Source organism: Hemicordylus capensis, chromosome 5, assembly GCF_027244095.1.
Source record: "Hemicordylus capensis ecotype Gifberg chromosome 5, rHemCap1.1.pri, whole genome shotgun sequence".
In the NCBI taxonomy this organism is placed as follows: domain Eukaryota; kingdom Metazoa; phylum Chordata; class Lepidosauria; order Squamata; family Cordylidae; genus Hemicordylus; species Hemicordylus capensis.
Genome location: NC_069661.1, coordinates 21,095,399 through 21,117,304, shown reverse-complemented (window position 1 = coordinate 21,117,304; position 21,906 = coordinate 21,095,399). Strand labels below are relative to the sequence as shown.

Here is a 21,906-nt window from a genome sequence, read left to right as displayed (position 1 = left end):
TGGATTGCTGTGGATGCACTTCAGGTCTGTTTACTTGGTTGCCCGTGACCCAGTACTGTCAGGCACGGGCACTATGCTCTAATGACTGGCCCACTTTCACTCCTTCCTTTCCCTTCTGCAAAAAGACTGCAAGTTATATCCGTCATGATTTAGCACTAAGTTTAATCAAGTTTGACATTAGTCTCTCCAGCTCTTTAATGCAGCAGCAAACCACTGAATGGACTGGAGTGCCACACAAACAACTCACCCACAAGATATTTCGCAAACTATGTAATTCAATTTAAGAGCAGAAGAACAGCCCTGCTGGATCAGGCCCAAGGCCTATCCAGTCCAGCATCTTGTTTCACACAGTGGCCCACCAGATGCCTCCGAGAAGCCCACAGGCAAGAGGTGAGGGCATGCCCTCTCTCCTGCGGTTGCTCCTGCAGTGGCCCCAAACAAACAGAGGTATATCTAGGGAAAATAGCGCCTAGGACAAGCACTGAAATTGCGCCCCCTGTCCAAAAATCTGACACCCATCTTTCAGATAACTTTGCCATAATATCAGCTCCAAAATACAACGCCAGACACTTTTAGGAGAAACAGGTTGTAAGCAACACACACATGCATACACACACACATACAACCACACATGTGGCACATACGTGCCAGTCGCCTTCCCAAGGAAACTCAGCACATCCATGTGCTGGGCATGCCTCCGTAGAGCTAAGCAGTGAAAGCTCTCTTTAGCAAATGCTCTGCCACCTCAGCACACCTCACTACAGGTTGCTGCCTCCAAGAAATTCAGGGATGGTTTTTTTTCTGTCCAAACAGCTTTTGCCTTAAAGGGAGATGGTTGCATCGGAAATCCCAGGGGCCCCAAACAATCTGAAATTATCCAGCAGCTTACAATAGGCTTGGATCTAGCAGCCTGATCAGGAAGAAGGTGGAAGTTGCAGATAGCCACAGAACAGCAAAACAGTGTGATATCCAGGTGTTGTTGTTTTTAAGCACCACACAAGTTAAAGGCAGGCACTTTCCAAGTTTGAAATCCCACAAACGTTATAATCAGATTGGTTGACAATATGCAGATAAAGATAGAGCTCTGTATAGAGAATTAAACAGCAAGTGACTGAATATTTCTATTTTATTCCTTGCCTCTCCCCCCCCCCTTCAGTTTTGCCAGCTTACAAGCTATTAAACCAACATTGTCTTTTTAAGGGATGTTTTTGTCCACTTACGTTTATGCCATTTATATCTGTTTTTTTAAATGATCGGGTCCCCCTTGCTAACAACTTTGCATTCTTCTGACTCCTTAGATCAGGGAAAAATCTAGACTTGGGTCTTGCAGAGGCCATTTGAGCATGTGTAGTGGCCATTTTTGTTCCCAGAAGCTTTTTTTTAATTTTAAAAAATGGCTCTTGCATATACAAATGGTCCCTGTGAGGTCCTATGCCTTGCCAGGCCTCACAGAGACCTTCTGAGCGTGTGCGGCGACCTCCAAAATGGCCACCGTACTGATCTTTGTAGGCCCAAACAGGCCTGAAAATTAGCCCGAGACAGGTTGTGGCAGTGATCTAAGATGCCTGCGGGAAGAGGGGGAACCTTTGCAGACCTCCTCCGCAGCCCTTAGGAAGCCCCACGAAGGGGCTAAAGGTTAATTTTTAAATAAATAAATAAATAAAAATCCACGAATTGAGGAGGGGGTGGGGGGCAGCATAGCACTGGCACACCGCCCAGTGGCACCTAGGGCATGTGCCCTGGCTGCCCCCCTAGTTTTGCTTATGCCTATGCTCCTGGAACTGGTGTTCAGTGGCATCTTGTCTCTGAAGCTGGAGGTAGGTAGCCTATAGCCACCAGACTAGTAGCCATGGATAGACCTGTTCTCCATGAATTTGTCTAAGCCCCTTTTAGAGCCATCTAAGCTAGGGGCCATCGCCACCACATCCTGTGGCAGAGAATCTATATAATTAATTCTCTTAGCCGGCATGCATGTCCAGGATTTGGCGGCGGAACTCTCGCAACACACTGCAAGAGTTCTGGCGAGAGGCCGGCAGAGTGGAGGAGAGGGGGAAGAAAGTGCTGGTGCTGGCCGGCCAGCGGGCGGGCGAGCGGAGGAGGGGTGGAAAGAGAAAAGCAGCGGCAGCGGGTGAGAAAAGCAGCAGCGAAGGCGGTGGGATGGCAGGAGAGAAAGGCAGTGGTGGGCAGGAGAGAAAAGTGGCAGTGGCGGGTGAGCGAGAAAAAAGTGGTGGCGGGCGGGCAGAGTGTGGGGAGAGAAAAGCAGCGGCAGCAGCGGCGGGAGGGTGGGGGGAGAAAAAAGCGGCGGCGGTGGCGGGAGGGTTGGAGGGGGAGAAAAAATGGCGGACTGAAAAAAGCCCTACCGGTGAGGCTCTGTGTGGGGAGGTGGGGAGGGGAGGGGAGGAGGGCTAGAGAGCACGGGGCTGAAGGGAAGGGGAAGAGAGGAGAGACCGCGGCAGGAGGAAGAGGGAGGGGGAAATTGCCGGCCCCAAAGTGCCGCACAGATGCTCTGTGTCGGGTCAACTAGTTCCAAATAATTTCTTTCTCATCAAAGGAATCTGTGGAGAAGGAACATTTTGATGAAGTCACAAGGGAAAATCATGATTCAATTAAGATTTCAAATCACTTGAACTTCAGCTGAGAAACCAGTGCAACAGCAATGTGTGTGCAATTGCCCTTCCCCTGTGTTATGCCCTTCCCCTACTAGTCTGAAGGCTACAGGCCACCTCCAGCCTCCGAGTTAGGATCTGAATACCAGTTGCAGGGGAGTAACAGCAGGAGAGAGGGCATGCCTGTAGGCTTCTCAGAGGCATCTGGTGGGCCACTGTGTGAAACAGGATGCTGGACTAGATGGGCCTTGGGCCTGATCTAGCAGGGCTAGTCTTATTTATGTTCTTATATGCTTCTGCACTATAATGGTTTAACACGGAGGTATGAAGCAGGTGGTCTGCAATTTTAGTTAAAGGAGGATTTAGAAAGTTTCTGGTTTTTTGATAATAGGGCCACATATGTCCATGCTCATTTGGCAGGTACTGTGGAGCCATCCCGCTGTTCAGATGCCACGGTTCTTAGTCCTAGGGCACACTTTTAAGAGCAATGCAGAATATGCAAAAATAAAAACCTGTTTCCTATTCTAGCAATGATTACCATCTGGCTGAGCAGTTGTTGGACATCCGCCATGGAACTCTGAAAGACTAATGCTGGCAATGCTGTTGAATCCGTCCCTTCTTCTGGCTTGGAGTTTTGCATTCTGGATGGTACAGTGGAGATTTATTGACCTCATTAAATGGTATCCCTAAGCAAGATTTATAAGAAGTTACACCTTTATATGAAGGAGGGTCGTTAAATTGTCGAACTGCCCATTTTGCCAGATGACAGGCTGATGTGCGTCTCTTCATTATAATGGGCTTTCATCAGTAGTACTCCCCTTGGAACAGTATAAAACAAATGACCGGGATTTCCAATGTCAGATCCAACATAATCATTGCTCTTAGATTTCTATCATGCATATAATGTGATGGCACCATAATTAGAGGAGATTTATGACAAGGTGAAGTATTTGTTTACATTCCCATTATCCTTGAGGCATTATGGGATCGACCACTAGACAGCAGTGACAGAAGACAGACATCAGCAGCATCACCTGCTTGTTGCATCTCTGCTTGTTCCATTAAGTGTTAACAAGCATTGCCAGTGTTAATCAGTGGAATAAGGGAGTAGAATAGACATTGTCACTCCAGGCTACAGATGGGGAGTATAATTTCTGAGCAATTGTCCCTGTAAAAAGGCCTACCTGCAAATGAAAATCTGGCATGTCTGGATGGGTCAGAGTCTTATTGGCTGAATAGTAAGGACCACTCTCACTGGCCTGGTATCCTGGAGAGGCTGGCATCTCCTGGCTGCACCCACTTTTGTTTCATCTTAGGGGTGTGCACAAACAGTTCATTGCCTTATCCTACTCAGTTGAACAAGGGTGGAGGTGCAAATGTCCCTGAGCCCCTGAGGGAGTGGGGTCACTGGCTGAGTGACAGCTTGCTCTTTGCTCCCCGCCCCCTTGTACCTCTCTGAAGAAGAAGAGGGGCAGGGGCACATCTTCATTTTTTGTCCCAGGGCTTACTCCAACCTTGCTATGACCCTGTCCTGCTCAAACCTTTGGAAAGGTCTTCCACCTCCTGTACTTGTAAAGGGCCTCACCGGATTCCCCCTTACAAGTATACTGGCCACCCGAACCACTGACTGGTTCGGTCAAACGGACTGGACCAGCCAGTCAGTTCAACTGAACCAGTTCGGAGCAATGCGGTTTGGTTCAAATTGATTCGAATTCAAACCAAAACACGTTTTTGGGTTCCGTGCAACCACCTATTTCATCTTGTTCTCTAGAGGCAGCTCCCTGGTTCGAGGACACATACTTCCCTCCCACTGCTGCTGACACCTTACAGCAACAGAATAATGTGATGAAATCGTGAGAACATTCATTCATTCATTCATTCATTTATTTATTTATTTATTTATTTATTTATTTATTTAATATGCTGCTCAACTGACCAGTGTGCTTGATGCAATTTCAAAAACAAACAAACATTAGCCCCCAAATCTAAAATGATAAGAACAAAAACAAATTATTCTAAAGCAATTAAAACAGCCCAAACTCAAACCTAAAACAATAAGTAATTAATTTCTGTATGTAAACTGATTTGTTAATTTTGGTTGAAAAGTGGTATATAAATACTTGTCGTATTGATATAAGTATAAGTACAAAGCAAACTTTTCTAAAGCAATTAAAAGAGCCAGTAAGCCGATTCAGAGTCAGGAGGAGAAGTGAAGAGAACCAGCAATTACAGATTAAAAGCTTGCCGGAAGAGGAAGGCCTTTGTCTGGCACCTAAACATATTCAGAGGTGAATATGGTGGGCAAATCTCTCTAGGGAGGGTATTTCAAGGAGCAGGCGGAGAATCATACTTTGAATATTTCCCTATGTTAAAAAACAAAACACCACCTTGCAAACCTTCAGCTCAAGTACCCTATAGAGACTGTGTGTGCGCACACATACAAATTTAAATGTTACAGTTACGAGACACACCATTACAGTGACTGGCTTACATCCAGACTAAGCTACTCATGCGTACGCCCATTAAAATTAATGGTTAAGTTTAGTTGTCCCATTAATTTCAATGGGCATACCAGTGCTAATTTTCTAAAAGCTGTCAGTCAGGCTGATTGGAGGGGTATACTGAGCTTCAGCACATAGCTAGCCAATCAGGAGCAGAGAAGGAGGGCCTTCCCCCTCCCCTTCTGCAGTGGACACATCACTGAGGATGCATTGGCTTCAAGCCAGCGATTCTCAGATGGGGAACAAATAGTGTGGCTGCAGCATGGGGGAGGGCTTGAAGTATCCCCTGCAGGCCCTTCAAGTACCCCTAGGGATACTAGTACCACCTGTTGGAAACCTCTGGCCTAGTACATGAGGGAGCAGGTTGGGCTTCCTATTGCACTAGTTCTGTATTGCAGGGAGTTGGAGTTTGTTTGTTTTTAGGTAGAGAAGAATTAAAAATGGCACCCCCCACATAAACCCAGAAGTGGTACAGCCCACCTCTGCTTCCTCATTCTGCTGAACCAAGGAGTGGGAGGTGGCAAAACTGACTATGTAATACCCTGACTCATATCATGTGTTCTGAGACAGATGGGGGTGTGGGGTGGGAAAATGCTGCAGAGATGCAGATCCCCATGGCAAATATAATGTCTAAAGCAGGAGTGAATGAACACTTATAAATAGTTGAGGTGGTAAAGGGGCTGCATAATTATTTTGCATGTGAGACATTATTTTTTTTAGTGGTTGATGCACAGTGAGATCAGAATTCATCACTCAATGTAGAAGTCATATGTGGGTTGGGTACTGCTGGGATTGTTCTTTACCTATCTAATTGTTTTCCAGTCCTGCACTGGGCCGCTCTATCTTCACTTGTTCCTCTGGTTCCAGGAGGTGAACTGTGACCTCCCCAGATAATCAGTGATGCACCAGGGCATTCCAATGTATAGGCATCCACACACATACGCACACACCCGCCTCATGTTTGGCATCACCACATCAGCTGTTTCTACCCGTGCTGTTACTACCAGCATGGGTAGAAACAATAATGGTAGGGAATAAAGACAGAAAACGTATTCTTAATTTGATAAATAAAGGGTGTAATGAGTTCGCCTCACCCTTTCCTTAACTAAGAAGTGGAACATGCTCTGTAGGGTCTTCAGAAGCTTCTGGGAGCTTGTTACAGAAACAAGCAAAGAAGGGAGTTACCCCAGATCAGATGCAGACAGGCTCGCACTGGCCCACAGGGTAACAGGGCAAATTCCCGGTGCGCCCCTGAGCCCTGCCTCATTTGGCAGCAGTGAATACTCCCACCCTTAACGACTCATTCTGCTCAAAACCCAGCGCCCTTCCCACATACATTCCACCGCCCTCTCAGTGCCCCGAGACTGGCCCTGGATGCAGAAGGAGGCCTGCAAATATTTCATTTTATGGGCCTCTCTCTCTTTTTTTACAGGGATTGTAATCAAGTGGTATCTTCATTGCCCTTCAAGCAAGATGCATTCACCACCACATGATCTTGGCCAAGGACAAGAGGACTCTTTCTGTGTTTTTTCTTTCTTTCTTTCTCTCCCTCCCTCCAAGATTACATATGTGTATGGGCATTGCTATATGTGCATCCTCAGGGGTGCTGAAGAGAACTGAGTATTTTCTTATTAGAATTTTGTATAATTGAGGGCTATGCTATAGCTATGCTTGAGGGCTATGCTATGCTATATGAAGAGAACTGAGTATTTTCTTATTAGAATTTTGTATAATTGAGGGCTTGCTGTAGCAGCAAGATTACTGTTTATGTTATAGATTTAATCAGGTTTAAAATTGTGTTCTGATTTAAGAAAAGAACATATTTAATTTCAATCATATTGTATTTGTTAGTGTATTCATTTGAAAAAGTTGGTTTAGGGAATTGTGCAGCCATGGGTGGAAGTTCCACTGCCCACTGTAAGACTGAATCCGCTTGCTACTTAGGAGGAGGGGATTTTATTTGCATGAATTGCCTCTGCTAACTTGGCAAAGAGGCACATTTTTAACCTGGTGGTTCTCTTTATTTAGCAGGGGGAGAATAACTGGCCCTATCCACCCATAGCACAGTACCTCCAGTGACTGTTGCTGGTGTCTATCTTATGTTTCTTTTTAGATTGTGAGGCCTTTGTGGACAGGGAGCCATCTTATTCATTTATTCATTTATTATTTCTCTATGTAAACAGCTTTGGAAACTTTTGTTGAAAAGTGGTATATAAATATTTGTTGTTTGTCTGAATGTACCCAGGGAGAAAGATAAAAATAGGAATAAATATTTGCCACAGTACATCAGGGATTATTTTGATGCTCTCTCCCTTCTTTTCTCCTCCACTCCTCTCCCCAAAAATGTATTATCCTGGAACGAGTGTGGGAGAATTAATCTTCAGAAGGTGAACTGCCATGCCTTAATGCACCCACCTTATCACAGGGCTAACAACAGTATAAAACCACTGGGAGTGCTATTACTTTGCCAAGGCTCTTTAAGAGAAAATGGGAATCTGAAGGTGTTGTGATTGTGTGCTAGTTTAGATCGATCATTTGGAGCATTGAAAACCTCATTTTTAATTAAGGATTTATTTATCCTGTGCACATTTGGGATCAAGATTATAATGGACATAACCTGTTGAGAACAAAATGAGAGAGAGAGAGAGAGAGAGAGAGAGAGAGAGAGAGAGAGAGGAGTTTTTCCTTCTTTGAATCAGCCACGGCAAGGATAAAAATTGCATCTCTGGAGTTCTGAGTAAAATTTATTTCCTCCACTACTTCCACAGGAAAGAATAACAAATCTAAAACATCTTAGAGCAGCATCTCCATAAAACAAAGATGGCAGAATTGTTTACTGGAGCTTTCAAAAAGTGAAGCGAGTAAATGAACTTTACGTCTAAGCCCATCATCTTTGATTTACAGCATTGGCTTCCAATGCTATTGACTCTTGGAAATGGGAAAATCTTCACCCCCAAGATGAGTATTTTAGGTTTACTGCAGGGTTGGGGGAAAGACTCACACATTCACCAGTATTTGACACAAAAATAGCGGCACATGTGTACTAACCTCTTCGCACATCAAGAAGGTGATGGAACAGGTTGTAGACCAAATGGTGCGTTAGTTCTATGAATGTGCATGAGTCTACCACCAAGACTTGTTCACTTCCCACTCTAGCCTCAGAGCTGGGCACATGAACCATGACTTCCAGGAGCCAGTCTCTGGCAACTTACCTTGGGGGCCACTACAGGACAGCTTACAGAGGGAGAGAGAGTAGTATTGCTAACCAAGCAAAGAGGCACCTTTTAAAAGTGGTGATTTTATTTATCAGGGGGAGAGCAACTGGCCCTATCCATCCCCAGCACAGCATCCCTCCAGTGGCTGTTGCTGGTGTCTTTCTTATGTTTCTATTTTAGACTGTGAGCCCTTTGGGGACAGGGACAGGGTCAAGAGCATATGATGTCACCCGCACACTGCCCAGGATCTTGTCCACTTCCTCAGGCCACACCAACTGAAAAGAATCCAACACAACGGGACCAGATGGTACCAGAGGCACGTCTGCCGGAACTGCCAAAACTCGGGAGTCCAAATCGGCATGGATACGAGCGACTTTATCTGCAAAGTGACAAGCAAACTGATCACAGCAAGCTGTGGATGATTCCTCCCCCATTACCTGGGGGGGGATGTGTGGAGCAGTGTTTTTACCACATGAAACAGCTCTGTTTGTCTGCACTGAGCAGATGCAATGGAGGCGGAGAAAAAACGTTTCTTCGCCGCCCCCACCGCCACGGCATAGTCCCTAAAATGGGCTCTAGCCTGTGTTCGGTCGGATTCGTCACGACTCTTCCTCCAGCGTCGTTCCAGCCATTGTCCGAGTTGTTTCATCGCCCTAAGCTCCGAGGAAAACCAAGGAGCAGATCGGGCTCCACCAAGCCGGAGAGGGCGTTTAGGAGCAACCGTGTCAACAGCCCGGGCCATCTCCCCATTCCAGAGATCGTCCAGGGCCTCAACAGGATCACCAGCTCTGGACACTGGAAACTCCCCGAGGGCCGTCTGGAATCCAAGCGGATCCATAAGCCTCCGGGGGTGGACCATCCTAATCGGCCCACCACCCCTGCAGAGGGCAGACGGAGCAGTCAAACTAAACCTTACCAGATGATGATCTGTCCATGACAAGGGAGTGGTCTCAAATTCCCCCACCTCCAGATCATTTATTTCCCAGTCGGCAAAAACCAGATCCAGAGTATGTCCAGCCGGCCCGATACCAACTGAGACAGGCCCATGGTTGCCATGGAGGCCATGAAATCATGAGCCGTACCACTAGGGGGGCCTCAGCATAGACAATGAAATCCCCCAAAACAATAAGCCTGGGGGAACCCAAGGCCACCTCCGAGACCACCCCCACCAGCTCAGGTAGGGAGACTGAAGTGCAGTGGGGTGGTCGGTACACCAGCAGAATCCCCAGCCTTTCTCGGAGGCCCACCCTCAAGGACAAACACTCAAAATTCTGAGATTGCCTGACCGGGCACCTGGAAACAGGGAGGATCTCTTGATAGGTGACTGCAACGCCCCCTCCCCGACCCTCGAAGCGGGGCTGAGAGAGACCAACCCCGCCCAGCTCATCCAACCAGGTCTCTGTCATACATACCAGGTCAGCATGCTCATCCACAATCAGATCGTGGATGAGAGATGTTTTAGCATTAACTGACCTGGCATTCAGCAGCAGCACCCTAATCCTCGAGGGAGTTTTCTCAGAGCTCCCTGGGGTCAGAGGGTTGAGAGAAGAGCTAGAAAAAGGAACAGGCCTCAATTGCCTGGACCGTTTCCCCCTGTAACGACCTGCCCAACTCCCATCACCATACCTCCCTCTGCCCGCTACCTGTGATATTGCTGCCCCCACTCCATCCCCATTTTTCTGCTCTCCCAGACACATCTCCCCAGACTAACCACCACAGCTCCTTGGCTTAATAAAAAAACCAAATCCAGACTCAACTCTTGCTGACTTCTTGGTAGCAGGAAGGAAGGTCTTCCAGGCCACCAGCAGCTCGCCCCACGTCTGAGAGCCACAAGGACGAGAGCCCTTTGGCCAGCCTGCCCTATATAGGAACAGAGTCCCAGCAGCAGCAGCCCAGAGGAGATCCAACACACCTAGAGGAAAGGTGGGGCAGAGGCAAAAACAGCACAGTCAGTGCCCCACCCAAGCTGTTCCCTTCTTCCTTCCCCCAAGCCCCTGGGCCAGCCTGCCCCATATAGGAACAATACAAATACAATATATACTGCTTGTACTTTTGTACTGTTTTTATGCTTGTGTTTTAATTTTTGAAAAATCAGATTTGTTTTTATGTTTTTTAGCTCAATGTTTTAATGTGTCTTTTTAATAATCTTGTTTTTAAATTTTATTGTGAGCCGCCTTGGGGTTTTCTTAATGAAAGGCGGGGTATAAATTTAACAATAAATAAATAAATAAAAGGGTCTCGGAAACCGATGCACATTGCAGGTCACACGCTTGAGCTGGTCTTTCACTTTGATCAGGGTGGTGTTCCGTGGGTGGAGACTCCTGTGATTTTCCCATTGTCATGGACGGACTACCATCTGGTTAAGGTTGGACTCACAGTCATACCCACACCTTCGCAGGGGCGAGGGGCCCATTAGAATGGTTCGCCTGAGAAGGTTATTGGATCCAATAGGGTACCAAGAAGCCTTGGAGGGATTTAGTGTAGGCTCTTCTGGTGATGCTGTTGATGCACTGGTGGAGAATTGGAACAGTAAACTCACCAGGAGAGTAGACATGATCGCTCCTAAGCGTCCTCTCTGACTCACTTCAAAATTGCCCCTTGGTATATGGAAGAACTACGGGGGCTGAAGCGGTGAGGTAGACAACAGAAGTGCAAGTGGAGGAAGACTTGATGGGAATATGACAGATTACAACATAGAGCACATTTGAAGATCTATGCTCTGGCTAAACAGGCGGCAAAGAAGCTATTCTTTTCAGCCTGTATTGCGTCCGCAAGTTCATGTCCAGCGGAGTTATTCAGGGTTGTGAGAGGGCTAGTAAGTGCCCCTCCTCCCTTGAATCAGAATTTGGAACCAACTATTACCCGCTGTGAAGTGTTTAATGACTTTTTGTGTGGATAAAATCTCATATTCGGGCCGACTTAGAATTAGACCCCACAATTACTGCAGTGTTTGAATTGGAGGTGTCCAGCAATTCCTCTTATGTGGTCAAAGTGGATCAGTTTGTGACTTGTGAGGATGTGGACAATCTGCTTGGAGCAATGCAGCCTACTACCTGTTCTCTAGACCCTAGCCCAACATGGCTAATACTATCTGCCAGGGAGGTTATAGTAAAAGGCCTAGTAAAGATCATAAATGCTTCTCTGAGGTTGGGCAGGATGCTTCCTTGTCTTAAGGAGGCAATTATTAGACCACTTCTGAAGAAGCTTGTCTGTCTTGGATTCCTCAGAGTTGAGCAACTATAGGCCTATCTCCAACCTTCCGTGGTTGGGCAAGGTAATTGAGAGGGTGGTGGCCTCCCAAATCCAGGCAGTTTTGGATGAAACTGGTTATCTAGACCTGTTTCAGACCGGCTTTCAGGTGGGCTATGGGGTGGAGTCAGCCTGATGGATGATCTCCAATTGGGAATTGACAGAGGAAGTATGACTTTGTTGGTCCTTTTGGACCTCTCGGCAGCTTTTGATACTATTGACCATAGTATCATTCTGGCGCGTCTGAGGGCGTTGGGGGTGGGAGACACTGCTTTGCAGTGGTTTCACGCTTACCTCCTGGGCAGATTCCAGATGGTGTCCCTCGAAGACTGTTGTTCTTCAAAAACTAAACTTCGGTATGGTGTCCCTCAGGGCTCCGTATTGTCTCCGATGTTGTTTAACATCTACATGAAACTGCTGGGAGAGATCAGGAGATTTGGTGAAGGGTGTTACCAGTATGCTGATGACATCCAAATCTATTTCTCCATGTCAACATCATCAGGAGAAGGCATAACCTCCCTAAATGCCTGCTTGGAGGCAGTGATGGGCTGGATGAGAGGTAACAAACTGAGGCTGAATTCAGATAAGATAGAGGTACTTATTGTGCGGGTCAGAACCTGGGAGATGAATGATGTTGATCTGCCAGTTCTGGATGGGGTCATACTTCCCCAGAAGGAACAGGTACACAGTCTGGGAGTGTTTCTGGACACAAACCTCTCCTTGGTGTCCCAGGTTGAAGCAGTGGCCAGAGGTGCCTTTTATCAGCTTCGGCTGATATGCTAGCTGCGTCCATTTCTTGAGATAAATGACTTCAGAATGGTAGCACATCTGCTGGTTACCTCCAGACTTGATTACTGCAATGCGCTCTAGGTGTGGCTTCCTTTGTACGTAGTCCAGAAACTGCAGTAGGTCCACACTGAGGCAGCCAGGTTGGTCTCTGGGTGATCTCAGAGAGACCATATCACTCCTATCTTAAAAGATCTACAATGGTTGCGGATAAGTTTCCAGACAAAATACAAGGTTTTGGTTATAACCTATAACATCTTAAACAGGGCCCTGGGTATTTAAGAGAAAGCCTTCTTCGCTATGAACCACACTGCCCATCGTGATCATCTTGAGAGGTTTGTCTTTGGTTGCCACTGGTTCGTTGGTGGCTACTCAGGGACAGGCCTTCTCCATTGCCACCCTGAGGCTTTATTTTATTTATTTATTCATTCATTCGATTTCTATACTGCCCTTCCAAAAATGGCTCAGGGCGGTTTACACAGAGAAATAATAAATAAATGAGATGGATCCCTGTCCCCAAAGGGCTCACAATCTAAAAAGAAGTGCTGGGGGTGGATAGGGCCAGTTACTCTCCCCCTGCTAAATAAAGAGAATCACCATGTTAAAAGGTGCCTCTTTGCCAAGTTTAAACACACTTCCTGCTGAAATAAGAGCCTCTCCATCTCTTACAACTTTAAAAAAGGCAGTCAAGACGCATTTGTTCACCCAGGCTTTTAATTAGATATTGTTTTAATTGAGTTTTTAATAGTTTTAATGTTTTAAATTTTAATTGTTGTAATGCTTTAATATTTTTATCTGTTGTTTTAATTGTTTTGTTGTAAACCGCCCAGAAACTTGCGTTTTGGACACTATACAAATGTGTTAAATCTCTCTCTCTCTCTCTCTCTCTCTCTCTCTCTCTCTCTCTCGTGATAATTCCTCTCTACCACCATATGGTGGCAGCGTTTTAGAGTGTTGCAGCTATATTCCATGTCACTTGTCTTTGAGTTTTGGGCAAATTTTTTATTTCGAAGAACGTTTGCATGTATTAGAATATTTTAAAACATAGCTACTTCCTGCCTAATTTCGCTCAGCACTAACATCTATTGCATCTTTCTGTGTAAATAAATTCTGCCCATCTATAATTGACTGTAATTCCTAGGAAATATAATAATAATCTAATATTGATTTTTGACAAAAGTTTACAAAGTGGCTCACATAACAAAAGCAATTAAAAATGAGGGGCAAGGGGAGTGAGAAAATGGTTTCATATCCCAAAGGGGGTCTATCTAAAGAGAAACACAGGGGAACACTAGCAACAACCACAGGAGAGAGAGAATGCTGGCTGAATTTGGACAGCTCCCCCCACCATTAAATATGACAGCCAGCTTTGCTAACTTAGTCCTGTTATTGCATATTTAAACAGATACATCTATTATATATTTTGAAGAATTGTTTTGGTTGGTTGGTTGGTTGATTGGTTGGTTGAAAATAAAGTCATACTTCCTGATGACCTAAATATATCAATTTTTTTATATACAAACTTGCCACTGAAATTAGCTGAATGCACTACTTTTTACACCAACCTACGCTTGGTGATTTTTGTTTTGGTATTTTAAAGAAGAATTTCTGAATATCATATTTCCAGGTTAACTACAGATACAAAATTTTGTATGAACAATCCTGTCCACTCAAATTAGCTGAATACACTATTTTTTTATACTGGAATATGCTGCAGAAAGGTTTAAATATTTTTGTGTGTGTGTTTAGAAAAAAATTCTGAATATAATCACCATATTTTAAGTTATATTGTTCTAAACAGATTTTTTAACAATAATCAGATCAGTAATTCCAAAATGACATCATGCCCAAGAGAAGCAGAAGATCTTTCTCAGATTTAAGGTAAAAATGATTCAAATTTACCATAAATGGTTAGTATTCAATAAAATGCACAGTCTTTCAAGTTGAAAGCCTACAAATTTCAAACTGTTCTTTTACTTCCCTTTTGCAAGCACATGCAAAACTCTATGAGGCTATTCTCATGACCAACACAAACCGGGCTAGGAGAGCCTGGTCCGATTTTTCTGGTTGTGTAAACCACCGAGCTCGCAGGAGAGTCCGGTGGTTTACAAGTGGGTAACCTGCTTGAGAAGCCCTCCCCTTAGCCCAGGTTAGCAGAGCGAGCGCTCTGCTAACCAAGGTTTCCAGATTGTGTGTTGCTTTGGCGCAGCTCCATGCTGCGGCAACTCATGAGGAGACCTCCAATTGGGAGGCTAAAAAGGGTCTCTCCAGCATGCTCTGAGCACTCCCGCAGAGCATGCTGGAACTTCCGGGGGCCACGACGCCCCCAAACTCCCAAGCCCCCGATCTGGCCACCCAGGGCAGACTGGACAATCGTCTGCAAGAAGAGCGGGCTAAGCCTGCTCTCCCCGCTAACCCTGTTATGGCGGGTCTCACCAATCGTGAGACCCGCCTCCATGACATATACAGGTGGCCCTCAAATAGAGGTTTCACCCATTTGCAGGCCACCTCCCTGTATACCAGTTTAGTTACTGTGGGCAGTAGTTTCAGTTATTCCTGGCTTTCTACCCCACTGACTAAATTGGTCTACACTTTCATCAATAGCCATTCTCCCTGCTCCTTGGCTAGTGCACGGGGACTACTCCATCCACTCTTGCCTCTTGCACTGCTTCTTTAAACCTCCCCACACATCAGCTGAAAAGCTGGCAGAGGGACCATTTAAACTTGACATCTCCCTGTGCTTCTCAACTGATGTGTGAGGAGGTTTAAAGTTTAAATAGCCACTCTCCCCCTTCTCAGTTGATGCACGGGAAGGATTAAAGTTTAAATAGCCATTCTCTCCACAAAAGCTGTTCCATCCACGCTTGCTAACCTTATTTTTTTGTGTCAAGCAGCATCCCAATATCACAGTTTCCACGGACATTAGCCCTGCAGTACGACACAAAATGACTTTGCCCAGTCAATGTCGGGTCTCACCTACAAACTTGCTTTCCTTCCATGGGGGGAAGCTGAAAGTGGCTAACTATATAAGAATATCTTACTGCATGTGACAATAATATGACAAAACTCCTATTATATACAATGGCAATTGGATAAAGTACAAACATTCTTGAAGCATAAATGATACAGAAATGAATTCATGAAAAAAGCTGCTTGAAGAAAAAACAAATAACACCTCCAAAAAGTGGATAATGTGGTGCTTTTGCAGGCTTGTGCAAGGAGAGATCATAACTCAGTACAGAGCAACATGCTCTGCATGCAGAAAATGCTAGGCTCAGGGGCTATTCTCATGATCAGCAAAAATCGTCAAAAAATAGCCTCCGCTAGCCCGATTTTTGGTGATCGTAAGAATCACTGGGCTCGGTTGCGAGTGCGGTGGTTCTAGAGCGAATAACCCTCTCAAGTACCCCTCCCCTTAGCCCGGGTTTGCGGAGCAAGCACTCCATAAACCCGGGTTATCTGATCATGAGTAGCCGCAGCACGCTAGCCCACTCTCCCGCTCTCCCCACGCACCCGGAAAAACCGGGTCTCACTGATCGTGAGACCCGGTCCTCAGTCTTTGGCATCTCTAGATGAAAGGGTCTCAGGTAGCAGTGTTAGGAAAGAGCCCTTGAGAGTCAAGTCAGAGTTGCTGCCAGTCAGAGTTTATCTATCTATCTATCTACACTGCCCAGAGTGTTTGGATAGGGAGGTATAGAAATACAACAAACAAACAAACAAACAAATCAATATCATATTTATATACCATCTGATATGATATGTGTATCCCTAGGTGATATGTGTTATTTAAAATACAGCAAATATAAAACAGGATAAAACAATTAAAACAATTTTATGATATAAAACAAGCCATTTAAAATTAATTTAAGAGTTGACAGAATCGGCCAATGGTCCAACACAGTATAAGGCAGCTTTTTATGTTCATAAGAACGTATTCACTGTTCACTTGGGCAGCTTCACCATGTGCTCCAGCAAATCCGGCTTCATGAGCAAAGGGTACACCAAAGAGGACATTCCCTTTAGCTCCTAGCTTGCAGGCAGGTTAATAGGGGAAGTGATGTACATTAGGAGAGCTGGTCTTGTGGTAGCAAGGATGACTTGTCCCCATAGCTAAGCAGGGTCTGCCCTGGTTGCATATGAATGGGAAACTTGAAGTGTGAGCACTGTAAGATATTTCCCTCGGGATGAAGCCGCTCTGGGAAGAGCAGAAGGTTTCAAGTTCCCTCCCTGGCTTCTCCAAGATAGGGCTGAGAGAGATTCCTGCCTGCAACCTTGGAGAAGTCGCTGCCAGTCTGTGAAGACAATACTGAGCTAGATAGACCAATGGTCTGACTCAGTATATGGCAGTTTCCTATGTTCCTATGTTCCTAGTCCCAAAGTTTTATTGAGCTTAAGAGTTAATCACCTGGCCTTGTAATTGTTCAAGGAAGAACAGGCAGTTAGAGCAATCTGACAGTGTACATGAGTTATATGTTGTTATATAAGTAATTTGAGTCACTGACTAGATGTCAGTAACTCAACAATACCTACGGCTGGATTCAGCTTTCAGGCAGTCTCCAAAGGCAGCTCTTTGTTGAGCATGTTACAGGAATCAGTCTTCAAAGTTACTAAAGCATGAATGACAGTTTCTATGTCTGTACTTTCCAGGAAGAATAATAGCAAATACACCAGATTAAACTGATAAAAAGCATACCCAACCTGACCACCTGTACTATCAGGAGCAGAGCTGGATCCAGGAGCACTCTCAGCCTGTATACTTGATCTTTAAGGGAGAATGTTATCCCCCTGGTCAAAGATGACCTCCACCAATACCACGTCAGTTTTGTCTGGATGTATGGTAATTTCTGTTTATTCATCTTTATCCAATCTATAATGAAAAAGGCCTTCATACTTTGTTTCAGGACTTGGGCCACAGTCTGAATGTAAATGAACATGGGATAGAGTCCAGTGGTAAGACACATGTGTAAGATTCCAGGTTCAGTCCCTGGCATCTCTGATTAAAAGAATCTCAAGTTGCAGGGATGAAAAAGGCCTCTACTGCAGACCCATATAAAATAGAGATGGGTATGACCCACCAGCCAGACCCATGCAAAATAGAAGTGGGCATGGCCAGGCTCAAATCTTTGGAAGATCCCTCCAACAGCACAGATGTTAAGATCTTACGTCTGGGCCATTAATTCATCCATTGTCAATTATGTTTCCAGTTCCCAAAGCATTCTGCTGATGCAAGTTCGATTCACTTTAGAGATGTTCGAACTGACAGACAAAGGTACTCGGATGCTTGGGTTGCATGCCTACTGTAAATAATTGAGGGTGGAGGGTTGGCAATAAAGAGCACTGCAATCTCATCTTACTCATTCCAAGCACAAGCAGGGGGAGAGGGAGGACATCAATGCCGTAAAAATGAAAGAGAGCAAATTCCACTAGTGTGTATGCGGAGAGAGAGAGGGGAAAATGCAATTAACTAAAAGTGTAGTGGAAACAATTCTGAGTGAAGAAAGGAAGGAAGGAGGAGGAGGAGAAGAAGAGGAAGAAGCAGCAGCGGCAGCAACTTTGGTGCCTATGCTGTCTTGTTTCCATCTCTTCTGGTTAATCCCTTCTATAGATTGTTCTATGCTTATCTGATTAGGCTTTTATTCTAATGAAGTTGGTAATAAGAGCAAGCGGGGTGTATCAAGACTATATGGGAAGATCTGGGTTCAAATCCACTACCAGGCATGAGTGACCCTGAGCCAATCACCGTCTTTCAGTCTATACCTCATGAAGTTTTTGTGAAAGGAAAAATGGAGGCAGGGAAAAGTATGCTGCCCTAAGTGACTTGTAGGAAGAGTGAGGTGATAATACAAATGTAAAAATAGATATTGAGAATGCCTGTTGGCCTTTGTTTTATATGTTTCATGTGTTAAAATGTACCTCTCTGCAGATAAACATAATGCCTGTTCAATATGGATTTAGTTCATGGTATCCACCTTTGCAATTATTTGTGGGTTCTAATGGGTGTATATAATTAAAGGCTTAGATGTATGTGTGTATGTATGTATGTTTGTATTTAATACATAGTATATAAACTGCCTCATACAAATATATAAACTGCCTCATACAAATATATAAACTATATATAAATATATAAACCTCATACAAGTATATAAACTGCCTCATAGTATATAAACTGCCTCATACAAAAAAGTCCCTGGGTGGTTCATGATAGAAGAAGGGAAGAGCTCAGCCTGGCCTTGCGTAGAATCTACTAGAAGGTTAAATAATTCTCCTAACTCTACTCAACATTACAAATGGCACTTACATTTATATATATATATACCGCTTTATAGCTGAAGCTCTCTAAGCGGTTTACAATGATTTAGCATATTGCCCCCAACATTCTGCGTACTCATTTTACCGACCTCAGAAGGATGGAAGGCTGAGTCAACCTTTAGCCCCTGGTCAGGATCGAACTTGTAACCTTCTGGTTACAGGGCGGCAGTTTTACCACTGAGCCACCAGGGTTTCATGGAGTTACATAGGAACATAGCTGCCCTATACTGAGTCAGACCATTGGTCTATCTAGCTCAGAATTGTCTTCACAGACTGGCAGTGGTTTCTCCAAGGTTTCAGGAAGGGTCTCTCTCTGCCCTATCTTGGAGAAGCCAGAGAGGGAACTTGGCAGCGTCTGTTCTTCCCAGAGTGGCTCCATCCCCTAAGGGGCATATCTTACAGTGCTCACACTTTTAGACTCCCATTCATATGTAACCAGGGTGGATCCTGCTTAGCATTGTGGTAGTCATGCTTGCTACCACAATACTGGCTCTCCAAGCTGACAAGCAGCTGGCAGGCAGCTATGCATAGGTGCTGTGCCATGTTCAATGTTGTGGTGTCACAGGTTTTGTAGGCCAAAGTGTTTTCCTCCAGTAGAGATCATGACGTTTTAAATCCCATTCAACTCTGTGGGAGATTTTTAAAAAGGTGCCTTTGCTCCTAAAAGGCACCTTTCAGTGGCAACCGCCTCCCTCTCTGCTGAAACCACTGCCATCAGCTGGAACCAGACTGTCTTCTGTCCAGCCCACTAAGCTGTCTGCCTCACAGGATATTAAGGAGGGTTCTCTCATTTCCTCCCACCCTGTTTAAAACACGAAACTGAGAAAACAAGAATGTCTAGTGCTGAGGATTTCAGCAGGGCTGAATCAGATAGTGGCATTTCCTGGCTCTTGTCAATGCTAAACCCTCTGAGAGGAAAGGAGCACACAGAAAGATGCCAGAGTGTGAAAATCCATTTCAGTTTTGAGTGGTATGCTATGAAAATATATCTAGCTCACTGCTTTTAAGAAAATCACTGTTGACTAAGCTCACTTGTGTAAATCTGCGGAGGAAATGAATTCTTAGGCACTGGATTCCATGTGAATACAGGGTTTAATATTCCAGATTCCTCTTAGTAGTCGTCATCTCCGCCATATAAATGCAAATTCATTATGTTTTCTGTTGACTACAAGTTGATGATACCCTTAAAATGAGCCGAAAGTACCTTCCTCTTCCTCTCAGCTCCAGCAGGCCTTGGCAGGGGCATAACTATAATTGGAAGGATGTGTTCCAGGAACACGGGCCCCCCAGGGAACCCTCAGGAATTGGGGGTGCCAAGCCTCTGGCAGCCCCCCACTCCCCAACAGAGGCTGGCACTAGCTCCTTGGCATGGCCCCCTGCCTTGCCGCCCCCTCCTGCCACAGCCACCTCCTTCTCTTCCTCCTAACAATGCTGCCCTGCTGCTGCTGCCGCCATTTCCCTGCAGCTCTCGTGGTGGGCAGCGGGTAGGTTTTCTCTCCTGCATGGAAGAGGTAACAGCCCATCGACTCTCTCCCGTTGTGAGTACTGGCAAAGAAATGGTGGCAGCCGTGCATGAGCCCCGAGGGTGCCAGAAAGGATACCAGAAAGCCCATGCTGGAGAGAAGCCTTATAAGTGCGTGGAGTGTGGGAAAGTGTTTGGCTGGAAATTGCATCTTGATCTACACCAGAGGGTGACCACACAGGAGAGAAGCCATATAAGTACTCCGATAGTAGGAAATGTTTTGCTCGGCAGTCAGACTTCATGATCCACCAGAGAATCCACCCAGGAGAGGAACCATTTAAATGACTGGAGTGTAGGAAATGTTTTGCTAGTAGGTACGTCATTGTGGATCACCACAGAATCCAGATAGGAGAAAAGCCCTATGGATTTCTGGACTGTGGAAAATGTTTTGCACCCAGAGCTTGTGATCCACAGAAGAATCTACACAGGAGAGAAACCACATAAATGCCTTAAGTGTGGAAAATGTTTTGCCAGGCCACTATCTTCACCTTGGTAGGCTGTGCAGTTTTCAGGGTTGCCTTGAGAGAATCTCACCAGATGTGGACATCCCTGGAAGGCAGAGATCCATCTGGAAAGTCACAGCTATTCCATCCCTTGGAGAAGAGCAAAAGGCTGATCTGAAAGGCATCCAGGGAGGAAGAGTGGTAAGGGGAAAGTCCTCATCTTGGCTTAAATTGTGCAGTTTTCTGGATGACTTTCTGCGACCACCATCTTAAAAAAATAGCACCAGCTTCAGACATCCCTGGAAGACAAAGAAAGACATCCTTAGAAGAGGGTCAGCTTATCCGCTGCCATCCACCAGCATTACCCAGGCACATCCGCAAGCTTATTTTGGACAACAGCATCCATTCATTTCTATCTGCCAGCATCCACCAGCTTCAGCCCACAAACACCAAGCAGTTCACATTTCAAGCAGCATCTGGAAGGTGATCTCTGCCTCCTTCTGAACGCATGCACACGTGCTCACCAGCTTGTGCTTCAACCATTCTTATGTCCTCTGCCGGGCCCCTCTAGCAGCATCTGGAAGGTGCCCTCTGCCTCCTAAATGCACACATACATACTCACCTGCTTGCCTCTCCATCCCTCTCAGGTCCTCTGTTGAGCTGCTCAAGGAGCATCTGCAAGGTGATCTCTGCCTCCTTCTGAGATGGAAAGAGCAAAAGGCTGCTCTGAAAGGGACCTAGTGGGGTAGAGTGTTAAAGGGAAAGCCTTCACCTTAGCATAAAGCTCACCGTTCTCTGGATTGCTTTCTGAGGCTGCCACCTCAACAAAACTGCACCAGCTGCAGACATCCCTGGAAGACAGACAAATACGTTTACAGATTGATTGCTTGACAACGACCTCCATGGAAGTGGACTGGCTTAGCTGCTTTCATCCATGAGCATCACCTAGGCACATCCAGAGGCTTCTGTTGGACACCAGCAACTACCAAATTCCACCTGCCAACATCCACCAGCTCCTCAAATCTATTGGGTGGTGGTGGATGGCATGTCCAAGGGAAATAGGTTCCCATGACATCAATGTTCTTAGAGAGTCAGCAGCACCCTACTCATCAATGGGGGGGGGGCTAGTGGGGGAGGGCTGTACCCAAAACTAGAGAGGTTAACAACCTTATACTTATGTGGACCACTATTTACCAAAAAGTATGTATGCATTTCAACTTCTCCTTATCTAGTCTCTGCTGCCACCACCAAGCTCCTTCTCCTACCCACTCC

At 45.5% G+C, this 21,906-nt stretch overlaps 1 long non-coding RNA gene across 2 annotated transcripts; it reads left to right on the top strand.

The window, feature by feature from the left end:
- Positions 1–1,485: 1,485 nt before the first annotated feature.
- LOC128328578 (uncharacterized) lies at positions 1,486–13,849 on the top strand. Of its 2 annotated transcripts, none has more exons than XR_008309306.1 (3): positions 1,486–1,635; positions 3,135–3,254; positions 6,540–13,849. It is a non-coding gene; the product is annotated as an uncharacterized LOC128328578 (long non-coding RNA). The 2 variants fall into 2 exon arrangements; XR_008309307.1 differs by having other exon boundaries at positions 3,135–3,286.
- Positions 13,850–21,906: the final 8,057 nt, after the last annotated feature.